At 49.0% G+C, this 12,599-nt stretch overlaps 1 protein-coding gene across 1 annotated transcript in view; it reads left to right on the plus strand.

Annotated features, from left to right (window-relative positions):
- The window catches only part of LOC147623064 (COP9 signalosome complex subunit 6-like), a 42,929-nt gene that overhangs the window by 26,895 nt on the left and 3,435 nt on the right, over nt 1–12,599 (plus strand). The window lies entirely within an intron of this gene.

A 12,599-nucleotide genomic window follows, 5' to 3' on the forward strand; every position in this document is an offset into this window, starting at 1 on the left:
AAAAGATTTTCCCAGTAAAAAATGGAAAGTTAGGATCGAAAAGAAAATGCTCAAGTTTCTTTTTCTATTGTTCTTTTCATGCTTGTTTACAACCGTCTTGCTGGCTGCACCTCAGGCGCCCATATGGATTTGGTTGCTCATGTTGGTACACACATCAAGCATGGGCACCATAGTCACAGGAAACGGCCGTTTTAGTCCCTAGAAACGTGTTTCTCCGTTTCAGGACCCCATCTGTTTCCATGGCTGTTTCTCGTTTCCCAAGTGATATATTGTCACAGGAAACGGCCGTTTTTTCCACCCCTAAAAACTTGTTTCCCATTTCCATTCATCGACCGTTTCTGTTCCCGTTTCTCGTTTCTGGTGACTATGTTGGCACGCTGCTAAAAATACCCCCCCGTCATGTCTACTATTGCCCGACATCCTCGTCATGTGCTTGATTCCGTCTGTTACTGGAAGACAGACATGCTGAAGCGAGAAGAGGGCTGCATAAGGCATCCTGCTCTGATGGAGGGTTTGAAGATAATTTGGGTGGGCAGCAGGTTGGGGTTGGGATGGGGTTATAGTCTCCCCATCATGCCCCCACTGGACAGATTAAAAGTCTACATAGCCTATTTTCAATTGAAAAAAAATGACTCTGTTAGAGTTGCCCAAAAAATGGGCTAGTGGACTCTAGTTCCATCAGACAGATCAAAGTCTACATAGCCTGTTTTCCTTTGGAAAAGGGACTATATGTCAGAGTTGCCCTAAAAAATGGGCTAATGGACTCTAGCCCCAATGGTAACACCCAGGTTTGGTGACATTTACATACAAGGTTCAAACCGTAGCATGTAAGGATAGTTCAGAGGCTGGGTTTCTATTGATGGAGACCATTTCTCTGTATACACATAAAAGGCCCTGGAAGACCTCCCAAAGCCCCTAATGTACATACAAGGTTCAAACTGTAGCATCTATGGATAGTTCAGAGGCTTGATTTGTATTGGTGGAGACCATTTCTCTCTATACACATGAAAGGCCCCTAAAAGACCTCCCAAAACCCCTAATGATATCAAGGCGGCATGCCATTCTGGTCTTTAGTGTGCCTGAGGGTTCAAATACAGTTCCCTTTTTTTGTTATTTTTTTCCGACTGGCCTTAGGCCCAAGATCCTCCCATAATTGCTGTCATCAAACCGCCCTTGTTCCACATGATGTAACTACTCCATCTTCACCTTTTCCCATGCTATCCATTATTGTAGCAAGTCTGTAAATGAGGTTTCATCTCTCTTATTACTCCAATTTCAGCTTTATAAAGTCTCTTTTCCCTTCATCTTAGGATCAAGTACAAAGTTGCAGCCATTGTACAGCTCTACATCAACAAGAAGCCTGATTACTCTCTCTCCCATTTGGGCTTCTCACTATCTATGTATTGTAAGAAAATGCATTTGCATACTTGCTTGTTTTTGTATGTTCATTAGCATATACTTTTGCATGGTTTGTGAGAGTGAAGATTACTTCTTCTTCACTCTCAGGTTGATTGTAACTGAACTCAATCCTAAAGTACTTGGATTCAGTAGAAGGGAAGTGCTTCAAGCGTGGACAGCCCCATCTCCAAACACTGTCCCAACAAAGGACAAAACAAACCCTCCAACAACTCCATACCACAAGTCACAATCAATGCGATAGGAGATGTGGTGGGGAACACAACCCACACCCCAGAGATGCGCCAACTATTGAAGGCTTGGGATCAAATGCAAGGAAAGCAAGCTCTTTTCTTGATAGACCCTGCAGCCAATGAGAACTTTATCTCTTGGCAATTAGCAAAAGAGCTTGGCCTAAGGAATGTAGATATGGATACTCCATTGGAACTGCACCAAGCTGTTCATCTTGATGATGGAGATGCAGAGAAGACAGTTGTACCTTACATCAGCAAGCTGAAATTCCAGCTACAAGGCTATAGTGATCAAGATACCTTTTGCATCGCCGATCTTGATGGTTTTGATGTGATTCTCGACATGCCTTGGAATCACAGGGTAGATTCAGCTCTCTACTCCGAGAAAAAGAAGGTGGAATTCAAGCATAGAGGCAAGAAGTACGAAATCCAAGCTGGAGTAAGCAGAGACACCATACCAATGGTAAGCCATATGCAAGTCTCTCGAGCCATTAAAGATTGTGCACAATGTTGTTTGATTTATGTGAATGATTTTCATAATAGAAAAGAAAATATGAATGTTCAAAACCAAGAGCAAATAAAGCTTTTGGAAAAGTACAAAGATTGTTTTTCAGAACAAAGTTATTGATAAGATCAATGAAGTATCTTACATGCTTGATCTTCCACCTCATTGGAAGATACATAATGCTTTTCATGTAAGTTCGCTGAAGCCTTATGTTGGACCAGAATCAAAAGAACCCATCATTGAAGATTCACCTTTGGTGGAAGAAACTGAACAGGTGCTAGAACCAGAACAGATATTGCTTCACAAGGACCAGACCACCAGAAGTGGCCTTGTGACTCGGAAGTTTTTACTGAAATTCAAAGATCTACCCTCAACGGATGCAAAATGAGTAGATGAAAAGTTCATGCAATCTTATCCAAGGATTCTTCAACCATACGAAGAAGCTTTTCAGCTGAGGATAGCTGAATGAAAGCCAGAGGGCTGTCATGACTCAACACAAAATGAGAGAATTCTCAACACAAAATGAGAGAAAGAATTCTTTGTATCCTTTGTAATAATTATGCTTTCTTCTCTGTTTTTCATGTTTTCCTCTGAATTTAGATAGGCAAGAAAATCCATTCATTTGGATAGATTCGTGCATAGGAGCTGGCTATTGGTGAGTGGCCATAGGTCATGGTGGGTCCACGCAGTGGCTAGAATATGGATAGTGCACACTTCCACCTATATGACCTGATTGGGCGCCTATGGCCGAAACTCAAGCATACCAAGGTCAAGCTCGCACACAGAAAGGATTGATGCCTGGGAGTGTGGGCTAGATCCGCCAGAACAGACAGCTACAATCGATAAGATGGCAGCATGACCAATTAAAGTCTATGTTAGAGTGATTGCTTGATTTTCATTTTACATGAGTTAGATGCATTAGATTGAAAAACCATTGCTATTTTGTGAATGTGGACAGAAAGAGCTTTCATTTGACTCCCATATTGGGTGTCCCTGAAATCTAGGGCCGGGTCCTAAAAAATAGGGACCTCGGTTTGTCCTAAGAAGGCTAACACTAAAAAATAGAGATTTCCTAAAATTTAGGAATCACTTACTATATTTAGTAATTTTTGCATCCTAATTGCGCTTGTTAAATTTGGAGGTTTCTATTTTTTGGCAATTGACACCTCACCACAACCTCACCACAGAAAGTTCTAGAAGAATGGACAAGTGTCCCAACTCTTGTCCCACCTTCTAACATGTGGCTGGACACACGTCCTTTTCAGCCTTACTTTCCCTCTTAAGCCTTGAAGCTCTCTTTTCCTATAAATACAACTCTTTTCCTCTCAATCTACACACAACTCCCTTGTTGTAAATCAGTCCCCACACCACTTGGGTACAACCCCTACCTCTCCATCAACGCTTCCACATGATGTAACTACTCCATCTTCCACCTTTTCCCATGCTGTCCATTATTGCAGCAAGTTTGTAAATGAGGTTTCACCTCTCTTATTACTCCAATTTAAGCTTTATAAAGTCTCTTTTCCCTTCATCTTAGGATCAAGTACAAAGTTGCAGCCATTGTCCAGCTCTATATCAACAAGAAGGCTGATTACTCTCTCTTCCATTGGAGCTTCTCACGATCTATGTATTGTAAGAAAATGCATTTGCATATATTGCTTGTTTTTGTATGTTCATTAGCATAGACTTTTGCATGGTCTGTGAGAGTGAAGATTACTTCTTCTGACGGATGTACCTCTCGCGCGTTCGCTGAAGCTCTCGCCTCCCCCCCCGCCCGCTCCTTCGTCCCGCTTGCTCGCGCCGTCATCCCCCTCCCCTTGCCGTGCCCGCCCCCCTTTCGCACCCGTCTGCCCCCCCGTCCCCTTCCGCATCCGTCTGCCCCCCCCCCTTTCGCCCCCGTCCGCGTCCCGTCCCCTGCCCGCCCGCCTCCCCTTTTGTGCCCGCTTGCCCCTTCGCGCCCGCCTGTCCCTTTTGTGCCCGCTTGCCCCTTCGCGCCCGTCTGCCCGCCTGCCCACCTGCCCCCGCTCTTTCCCCGCCCCCCTCCCCTCCCCCCCCCCCTTCGTGCCCGCCCCGCCCCCCTCTAGCGTCCTTCCGCTCCCGCTCCCTCCCCGCTCCCCCTCGCCTCCCCTCCCTCTGTCATCCGCCCCTTCCCCCTATTGAAATTAGAGCAATGTGATGAGCTATGGTGGATCAAATACTAGAATCAACATCATTAACAAGTGATTAGTAAATAATTAAGATGTAATTAGTGAGTAATTAGCAAATAGCTTAATGTAGGCATGGATAATAAAAAACCAGCAAATTCTCATTAGGCCAATGCCTCAATTTATAGAGTTTACATCAAAGCATCTAATCCCACTGATTTCTCCTTGATTCACTCCACCTCTTTTGCTTGATTCTCACCTCTTTTGCTTGATTCTCACCTCTTCACTTTTCCCAGAATATCTCCACACTTCCTAAATCTTCTCATGCTACCCTTTATTCTCTCCCAGTAGATTCTTTTCACCTTTTCACAGGTTCTTTCACATTTACACATCCTTTTTTACAGCCTCTAACCAAGGGCTTGTTCCCGCACACACCCTATTCACTTGTATATTTCAACACCTCCCCTCAAGTGAATACTCTCTAGCACACCTAGACCCTATATCAAGTTTCCCTCTTACTTGATAGTCTGCGACTAGTGTCTAGCACACCTCCCCTCAAGTTATCTTAGCACACCTGGACCCTATACCAAGTTTCTCTCTTACTTGATAGCCTGCGACCAGTGCCTCAAGTCCCTAAACTCATAGTCCTTGACACTCTCTTTCTCTATGTGTCCAAGGCTTACTATAGTTGCGTGCAACGTTGACTAAAGTGCTCACACATACATCTATCTACCACGTGGCCTACATCATCGGTGGCTCAGAGGTGGTTTTACTTTGTTGGGGCAGGTTACATTGGGTTGTGGGGTCTCTCTCTCTCTCTCTCTTAGAAAAGATGATTCGCCTCCACTTTCTTTGGAGCCTCCATGAAGTTTGCCGATGTCGTTCCTTCTCCACTGGGTTTGCTGTAGCAGTCTCTTGCCATGTGACCTGGCTTTCCACAGTTGTTGCAAGTGAAGGTCCTTTCTCCTACTCTGCCTCTTCCTCGTCCTCGTTCTCGTCCTCGAGAGAATCCTCCTCGGGTGAAGATTGCTTTTTCTTCTCCTGCTGTTGAGTCGAAGCATTTCTTCTCTTTGCCTCTGCTCTCTTGCTCTAGTAGAGCTGCTTCTATCTCGTGTAGCTTCAATTCAGGTACATTCTTTAGTGTTGCTACAATGTTTTCATATTCTCTTTTGTCCACACTCTTCAGAAGTACAGCTAGTGCCTCCCTCATGAGCAAATACATGGTTTTTGTGTGCCATGTGTAAAACTGCTCCCCATTAAATTTTGCTATTTCTTGTGCTGTACTCATGATGATGTGAAGGAGATCTTACCTCTTGATCTAATTTCAAGATTCAAGGGCAGTGTCTACCCTTTTACAACTCAATCTAGTGTTTAAGAGATGATTACAATAAATTTATCAGCATAAAATCACCATAAATTACATTAAATCAAGGGTAACCAATTTCTACGGAATGGTTGGAGTATCAAACCTACTCCGAATTGCAATCTGAAGTTATAGGGATTTGTATCAGATACCTAATGGTTAATTTGAACCCTCAATTGCACCAAAATATAGTGATTAGCATTGATTAATCACTGATTAGCAAATTAATCCACTGTTTTGTGTGCAGAAAACAGAGTATGCGGGGAGTCCAGATCTGGTGCCTTAGACTTCAAATGAGCTCAAATGCTTTTAAAGCCATCAATAGCAATGAGTCTAGTAGAGGATTAAGCCAAGAAACACAAGATTTGACCAAATATTGAAAGCTTAATTTCTGTTTTACCAAAGTCACCTGCAGATTTGATGAAGAGCTTGGATCTCACTGTAGACTTGATCAAATTGAATTCTGTCTTCACCAGCTTGTAGAGCATGCTTGAAAACCCCCGGGACTAAGAGGAATTAGACCCACTGTAGCTGATGAGCAAGACAAGATGTCAATTTTCCTTTAAAAAAAACGGCGCCTGTAAATGTGCGAAAATCGGGAGCTGTAGGCGGCGGTTTGCTGCGTGGATTCAACTGGCTGGAGCACAAGGATGTTAGTTACCTACGACTAGAAGGGTTTGGCCTAATGTGATGTGTGCAAGGAGCTAGAGCTCCTCCACCAGCTGGGGGTACAGAGGTGAGTTAAAAAAGAGGAAAAATTATAATTTTCTTAAAACCGAGTTCTTAGACTTATCAGAACTTTCCAGAGCAAGGGTGTCTAGAGATGATTTACTAATCCTAATTAGCAAAATAATTAGCAAGATAATGAGCTCACAAAATGATGGATTCTAGGCATGGCTCTGATACCATGTTGAAATTAGAGCAATGTGATGAGCTATGGTGGATCAAATACTAGAATCAACATCATTAACAAGTGATTAGTAAATAATTAAGACGTAATTAGTGAGTAATTAAGACGTAATTAGTGAGTAATTAGCAAATAGCTTAATGTAGGCATGGATAATAAAAAACCAGCAAATTCTCATTAGGCCAATGTCTCAATTTATAGAGTTTACATCAAAGCATCTAATCCCACTGATTTCTCCTTGATTCACTCCACCTCTTTTGCTTGATTCTCTCTACCTCTTCACTTTTCCCAGAATATCTCCCAGAATATCTCCACACTTCCTAAATCTTCTCATGCTACCCTTTATTCTCTCCCAGTAGATTCTTCTCACCTTTTCATAGGTTCTTTCACATTTACACATCCTCTTTTACAGCCTCTAACCAAGGGCTTGTTCCCGCACACACCCTATTCACTTGTATATTTCAACACCCCCCTCGCTTTCGGTCTTTCCCTCCCCGCACCGCGCCCCCCCCCTCCCTTCTCGCTTCGCCCTCGACTCAGCTTCAGACTGTGATGGAGGCCCTTCTCGTCCCACCTTAGAGAGACTCTTTCGCAGCCCCCTCGCCCGCCCCTGTGGATACCCCCATTAGGCTTTCTCTTTCGCCAGAAGAGGAAGCGAACCTCGCCGCAGAGGTGGAATGCCTCCAGGCACATTTCACCATCTGCCGTATAGTTGGCACCCGCCCCAGCAAAGGGGAGATCCGGGATCTTCTCCACGCCCGCCTTCTTGCAGATGTGGGCAAGATCCTGACGTTCAGTTACTGGGCCGCGGCCATTACCAGATTGAGTTTGAGACAGCCCAGAGCGGGGCCCAGGTCCTAGCCATGAGTCCCCTTGACATGAGGGACGCTCCGGCCTTCTTCAGACATTGGCAGCATGGTTTCGACCCAGCAGCAGCGGGCGAACAGGGAGAGCGCCTATTCCATGTCACAGTTTGCTTTCCTGGACTTCGCCGCGAGTACCTTCCGCTCCTCTCCAGGATAGGATCATTGGTGGGCTCGGTGCTTGAGACTGGCCCCACAACACCTTCAGTGGTGGCTAGAGCAGCGGGCCTGTCCTTGGTCAGAGTTTTGGTTCCTGACATCTCCTCCCTTCCGAAGGTCATTCAGTTACCTAGGATGGGGGGGATGGATCGATCAGAGAGTGGAGTCTTCGGGGCTCCCGAACCAGTGTTTTATATGCAGGCAGGTCGGCCACCTGGCCAAAGCCTGCCCTCGCAGGAGACCCCGACCTCCACCGCAGCAGCAGACCTCCGATGGCCCGTCCACAGAGGCGGCTCGGCAGGCAGCCTCTGGGACACCTGCTCAGCCCACAGAGACCCCTGATTGGCAGCCTGAATAGGGGCGCCGTAGAGGGAGACAGCCACAGCAGCATTCCCCGAGACTGACGCAGCAGCAGACACAGCCTCAACATCATTGGGTTCCAGTGAGGAACAGCTTTGCTCCCCTCCAGGAGGAGATCCCAGCGCAAGACTGAGGATCAGGAGATGCCAGCGCCCCCCCCCTTCACCTTCACCTTCACCTTCACCTTCACCTCCACTCCCCCCTCCCCCTCCCCCGTCCCCCCCCTCCCGCCTCGCTTCCACCCTCGCCTCCTCCCGTTTCGGCTCCCGCATTTTCAGCGTCTCCTTCCCCACCCCCTTCTCCCACCCCCTCCTCCCCCTCCGCTCGCCTCAGCTCCCTGGGAGGCACTGGCAGTGCCCTGGCGCTCACCTGCAGTCCGGCGGGCACTGAGCACCGACCTTGCTCGAGTACCGTAGAGGAGACCTACCATGCCGATTCGTGCTTCACGGATATCCTCTATCCCGCAGTCGGCTGAGTAGTCTCGATACTAGACAGCGCTCGGAGGCTTTCACTACTCTTTTACACGGCTATTTGGAGCGGAGGCCCCCCATGAGCCAGCACCTATCAGAGTTCATGTGGTGATACTTCCAGCCCGAGGGGAGGAGGCACTTGATTCAGCGGTGGCCGTCTCCTTCCCTCCTTGCGGCACTAGTGACTGGGAGTGGACTCTGGATCTTGCTATTAGTATTTTGCAGACACAGGCAGTTGAGTTTTCTCACCATGTGAGCGATTTGGAGATTACAGACATGGTAGGCCGACTCTGGGAGTTGGCAAAATTCTTTGATACCGGGGGTGCAGATGTCTCCAGGAATCGACACTTGGTGGTTCGCATAGTGGCAGACCTAGCGCGAGACCCTGGCTATGTATGCATACATGAGGATTCTTTCTCCGAGCGGGAGGCAGTCGCTATGGGACACAGCCACTGGCGCCTGGTCCGAGACTCTTGCAGCACACCGGGTGGGCAGATTCGTAGTCGCTCGGATGGGGATTACTCTCCATCCAAGCCGCTTGCGAAGGCCCGCCGTATGGCTGACACAGCCTCCACCTGAGCAGGTCATCCATGAGGATCATCTCATGGAATGCACAGGGCCTTGGCGGCGCACACTATGTACGTTATTGTGGTTGCTTGAGGCAGGAGCTTCAGAGATGCCTGGTTGGGGGCAGTATTGATATTTTGATGATGCAGGAGCACCATTTGAGTGAGAGCAGGGTTCGGAGATATGGTTCGGTGATGCCTGGTAGATGGGATAATTTTTGGTCTGCACGTTTTGGCCCCTTGGGAGGGCAGGGAGGAGTATGTATGGTCATTGCGGATGCATGGCGGCAGGCCATTGTGGATCGCGGGGTCATTGTGCCTGGTAGAGCGCAGTATGCTATTCTGAGGATGCACGATGAGCACATTGGTGTGCTCAATGTCTATGCGCCTAATCATGCTAGTGCCAGAGCAGAGTTGTGGACCCTTGTTACAGATGCATTGCCCGAGGCCGCACATTGGTGTGTTGGGGGAGACTTCAACATGCTTGAGGACCCGGCCGATAGGGTGGGAGGCAGTCATGTTACAGTGCACGGCATGGAGCTTGCAGCTTGGGAGCGATTTTGTACGACACTGCGGATCACTAATGCATGGCAGCATGAGGCTTTCTCCCGTTCTCAGGACAGTTAGTTTTTCTGGGTCGGATCGCTAGCAGGGAGGGACTAATTTATCACGGATTGATCGCTTCTATGTGGGCGACAGTGTCGGGGAGCGTGGTGGCTCCGTTGGCAGTTTCGCTGGCACCTCTTTCTCAGACCATGCGCCAGTTATTTTGACTCTTGAGGAGAGGACACGGGAGACCAGCTTGCAATTGAGGATCCCAGAGAGGATACTTACAGACCCCAGTCTTTTTGAGGACATTGAGAGGATATGGCAGGATAGCCAGAGCTCTGACCTGGATGCAGCAGGCTAGTGTGCCCAGGGGCTCATCGAGCTCAGCTCTTTTTTGCACGCTACAGCCTTGACACGGGAGAGACAGGAGAGCGGGAGCATCGCTTGAGACGTAGCCTTGCTTCGCTCTAGCGCCTTCAGGAGCAGCAGCCCACATGTGAGTGGGTGGCGTCCCAGTTGAGCCAGGCACGTCAGGAGGCTTGAGAGGCAGAGGAGCAGAGACACGAGTTTTACTATCATCGCCAGGCCTCTCAGTGGACTGAGTTTTTTGAGATCACCGGACCCGCCATGCTCGAGCAGGAGTACGCCAGCTTAGGAGGCAGGACGGATCGTTAGCCACTGAGCCCGAGGAGATTAGAGCTATTGCCACTGAGTTCTACAAAGACTTGCTTTCAACGGAGCCAACCACGGAGGCACGTGATGCTTGCAGACAGACTGTGTGGACCCATGTGCAGAGGAGGGTCACAGATCGTATGCGCACAGCTTTGGGTGCGCCTCTTTTGAAAGATCAGCTTGTTGAGGCTTTGAGGGCCCTCCCGCGTCATAGTTGCCTTGGGGAGGACGGTTTGACGCCTGCCCTTTTTATGCGCTATTGGGACCTTTTGGAGCCAGGCCTCCGCAGGGGTTTTCAGCATGTTTTGGACACTGGGGTGATGCCACAGAGTTTTTCAGAGGCTTGATCTTTCTTATCCCCAAGGGGGAGGGAGTGTCAGATGATATTCGGCAGTGGAGGCCTATTATGATCCTCAATACTGTTTACAAGGTCCTAGCCAAGGCCTTGAGTTTGAGGATCCAACCCTTCCTTGGGGATTTGATTCATGCTACCCAGACAGGCTTTGTCAAGGAGCGCAGTATCCTTGACAACATCTTCACCTTTTGGGAGGCGACGGCCCGAGCTAGGTTTCTCGGCGAGGACTTGGTCGTTATGCTTCTCGATTTTGAGAAGGCATACGATAGAGTCGATTGGGGTTTTCTGGAGGGCACTATGCTTCACCTGGGTTTTGAGCCAGACTGGATTCGAGGAGTGGCGGCTCTATATTCCACAGCTCGTAGCCAGGTGTTGATGGCAGGAGGACGGGGGTCGAGTTTTGAGCTGACCAGATCAGTCCGTCAAGGATGCCCTCTCGCTCGGTTCCTTTTTCTTTTCTTTGCAGAGGCTATGAGCATGTATGTGACAGCAGAGGAGGTTGGCTTGAGAGGACTCCAGCTTCCAGTCCGGGGTGAGGACTTGCTTGATTCTGAGTTTGCTGATGACACGGGATTGTTTTTGCATGGCAAGGAGGCCAATCTACAGAGGGCAGAGTAGTCTCTACAGGTTTTTGGTGTGGCTTCGGGAGCATTGATCAATTGGCGCAAGACAGTGGCTTTTTGGATCAGTAGTGCTCCCGCTCCGGCATGGAGCCCCGACCCAGGTTTTAGATGGATTCCTCCTGGCACAGCAGTGCGGTATCTGGGATGCCAGATTGGACTTGATTTGTCACCTGAGCAACAGATTGCCCCGCTTCTCTGAGCATTCGAAAGAAGCTTCTATATTGGAGTACAGCTCGGCTTTCCTTGGCTGGGGGTGGTGGTGACAAATCACGTGCTTTTAGCGACTATGTGGTATATCACGTCCTGCTGGATTTTCTCGAGCTCTTGCATCAGCCAGGTACAGAGGATGATCAGGAACTTTCTTTGGTCAGGGCGGGATGGTCAGCTGGCCCGAGCAAAGGTTACTTAGGCAGTTATTACTCTTCCGCGGGCCCAGGGGGGCTTGGGCATTATAGATCCAGCTGATCAGAGTAGAGCCTTGTTGGGGAAGCTTATTGTTCTGGGGCTGCGTCCGCGCTGAGCCTTGGAAGGAGCTTCTTTTTCAGCGGCTGCAGGCTAGAGCTCCCCCAGCGGGGGGCACTTGGGCACCAGAGATACGGTGGATCTTCATAGAGATGAGGAGGACAGGCCTCAATAGAGGATGGGAGGACAGATTTGCCTTGAGCATCCTGTGAGCTTGGGAGTTGTTGAGACCGGGGCTTTCTCTCGCACTTGTGATGAGGAGCGGGCTAGACAGCCGCTCATCTGGATCCCCGCGGTACGCACAGAGCAGGGTCATATGCTGGGTTCTCGGCCTCGTCGAGCCTGGGGACAATTGGCAGCAGGCCCAGCACGCAGTTTTGGAGATTGGCAGGCCTTTTGCAGTCTTCCGGAGGAGATCCAGGCAGAGAGGTTGAGTCACTTCAGAGGGGGGTTGATTATGAGGGATGACATTCAGGAGGCACTCACTGAGGAGTGGTTCACGCCTTTCGAGCCAGCGGCCCCACGATGGATGGGAGCCTTTACACAGTTGGAGATCCTGATTGCTGTCAGAGCTTGCACTGAGGATGGTAGATGCCTCTACTATGAGATACAGGATGAGGGCAGACTTCAGAGAGTGGAGGCGGAGTCGCCTTTGGTTGCAGAGTGCATCTTTCAGAGGATACGGGTAGTGGCCGCCGCTTCTCGGAAGTGGCATATTGATCCAGACCCTGCAGATGTGGACTCTGATTGGCGCATATGGGCATATGCTACACGCCCCTTGGCCCGGCTCCAGTGGGACCCTGGCGAGTACGAGTGGCATGATCCTTATGCGTCCCCCGAGGCCACAGAGATAACCTTTTTCCAGTACACTGTTTGGTTGGGGAGACATATTTTGACTGCGAGGAGGATGGTCTCTCCAGCTGCATCGGAGCATTGGCGGCTACAGGGACTCTCA

Source organism: Cibotium barometz, chromosome 27, assembly GCF_041138505.1.
Source record: "Cibotium barometz isolate CiBa-2024 chromosome 27, ASM4113850v1, whole genome shotgun sequence".
NCBI lineage: Eukaryota > Viridiplantae > Streptophyta > Polypodiopsida > Cyatheales > Cibotiaceae > Cibotium > Cibotium barometz.